Genomic DNA, 2867 nt, shown 5'->3' on the forward strand with positions numbered 1-2867 from the left:
ATTAAGCTCCTAGTTTTTATATCTAGATCTGAGCTTCATTTGTCAATTTGCTTCTTCATTGGTTTTTAACATGCACGTGCATGCAGTACTCATGCACCAGCACGAAGTGTTTTCTACCAAAGTACCAATGGCCCACGGAAAGTAGCAGACGTGGTATGTTTCGTTTCCCTAGCTGCAGCGCCGCATCCATACGACAGCCGATGCTAGCAGCCCAAGGTCCTTCATTGCCTAAGGTAGCGCCGCATCGCTCCAGTAGCCCATCAAAGCCCACGCTCAGCTCAGCTGGATAGATGCGCAACGACGTACGCCACGAATCCGTGCAGCGCACGATACACCGTCGCGCGTGCGATTCCGTTTCCAATTCTTCCGGCACGATACCGCCTCGTTCAGCTGCCTATAAAGTCTCAAGCCGACGCCCCTGCCTCTCTTTTTCCACCCCACGCCGCCACCAAAAACCGCTTAGATCGATCCAATCTCGCGGAGCTCCGCGAGGCCGCCGCTGAACGCCGCTCGCGTTCCCGGCGATTCAGGGCACTAGAGGCGGAACTGCTGCGCCAGGAGGATCACCGGGACGTGGGGAGTTCATCCACGGAGCTAGAAGGCCGAGTTGCTGACCATCGACGACACCCACGGCAACGCCCTCGACTTCGGCCACCGACTTCAACCACGAACCGCGACGAACTCGGTGAGAACCAGCCGTTTCTTTTGCTCGGAACGCGATCCCCATCCATAGAGCTACCTCCTAGACATGATCCTCAACCTTAGTTCGGTAGTTCGTCGTGTCGCCGGTGAACCGAATGCCATCCGGTGGCATCGTCAGTTTAGCACGCCTAGAACACGTTTTTCTGTTTTGGTTTCCAACTCATGTTAGGTACCAGTGACTCTAGGAAGCTAGTAGTCCGGATGGTTGTGTTTATATTCGCAAACTATTTCCGAAGTTATAGTTGAAGTCGTTGCATACACTGCATAGAACCGTACATGTCATTGTAGTTGCATATGCATAGCTAGTATACTGCTTCTAGCTTCGTGATGTCTAGTTTTGGTTACAGCTATTACTGTTTTGATCATGGATGTTTAGCTATAGGGTTACTGATTAGACATAATCATTGCACTACGTGTATTTGTTCTAAGGTTGACTAGCTAGTGAGGTTTTTATCAGTAGAACATGTCAGATTGTTTGTAAATCTTGATCAATACGGTTTGCTGGTTCTGTTTCTTTTAGATTGAAGTAATATTAACATATATTTAAGTGCATGTTTCTCACCGTGTTGAATAGTAATTTAGCAAGTAAATTCTTTTGTTAGCTAGCATGATCCTGCCAGTTGTTGCATTAGTGACATGCTACTGTTAATTCTAATGTTAGATTATTCCCCTACATGTATGTATGTCCAGCTAGTTTGCAGTGTATTTGTTAATCGATTATACACGTTTGATTATGTATGTACTGGGTAGAATTATGTGATGTCGTTTTTGTATGGTTTACACTTGTTTACATATGCTAGCTATAGGTGTACGTGTAGATTTAATTAACGTCTTACTTGTATGTTCATCTAGAGTATAATTTAGTTTGGGTATGGTCAATAGAAAAGGTCCGCATATTTGCAGATCTTATATTAGTGATTGTTTACACATGCTTGGTTATAGATTTATTTAGAAGGATTAGATGATGTGTTTTCTGTATTGTTTGATACTTGTTTACACATGATCAGTTATAGGATAATTGCTAGAGTTAATTATTGATTTATCATGTATCTTGACTAGTGCTAATTAGCTAGTGCTGTTTAGTATATTGTAGAATTATTTTAGATCATCTGGTTATGCCTAAATAGCATTTGAGTTGTCAGAATAATATTTTATTCATACTAGATTTTGGTTTATTGACTAGAAGATTATTTCGTTGTGTTTGCTTAGATCCAGTAGCATGTTAGTGTAGTGCATATGAGTTAGCTAATGTACTGCTGCTAGTCTTGCTTTTCTAATTTGAACAAAATGAACGGTTATTAACTGAACTCCATCTGTTAGATTACATGTGTTAGCTATGTACGTAGTAGCTTTTGCAAATTAAGATATCTTCTCTGCATGATTTTGCACTTACTTACACATGCTTAGCTATAGGTGTATTTTCGAGTTCCGATTATTGGTATACGTACATGTAGTCTGCTGTTAATTAGCAAGTTCAGTTTTATTCGGTAGATCGTATCAGGTTGCTTTTGTAAAATCTGGTATAGTTAGTGCACCCTCCTGATTAGCATCTATTTTCATTCATGCTGGTCATCGTGTTGCGTAGTTTAGCAGAAAGTTCCTTTGTTAGCACGACCCTACCTGATGATGCATCAATGCCATGCTAGTGTTCCCTTACGTGATCCATGCATGATAGATGTCTGATATTATCTTTGTCCAAGGTGCAACTAGTTTTTATCTTATGAATTACTTAGGCATGTATACGACTAGTTAACATGTAAATTGTTGGTGCATTTACATATAAAAAAAAGCCATGACAACTATACAAATTGACTACATGTTTTTCTAAAATATTTTGGTAGTCAGAATGGGACGATCGCTATGCCTTAAGTCTTAGTTACCCAAATCACGTACGAGTCATTCCGGTCTTTTTCGTGTACTCTATGGAAGCCGAACGAGCGACACAGACCTATTATTGGAATCTTTTCATTTGGATCTTATGCACTTTTCATTTGAGTCTTATTTGTTGTATTGCTTGTATTCATTGGAATTATTATTTCTTCGATACGACGATTAGGAGGGAACGGAGAGTGGTACAATCACAATCAAGGAAGTGAAAAGCAGGAGTTTGACAACGAAGGCATGCCCTCTCATCATTCTTATCCCAGTTTTACAACTTGCATGTT

The sequence above is a fragment of the Lolium perenne genome, chromosome 2 (genome assembly GCF_019359855.2).
Source record: "Lolium perenne isolate Kyuss_39 chromosome 2, Kyuss_2.0, whole genome shotgun sequence".
Lineage (NCBI taxonomy): Eukaryota > Viridiplantae > Streptophyta > Magnoliopsida > Poales > Poaceae > Lolium > Lolium perenne.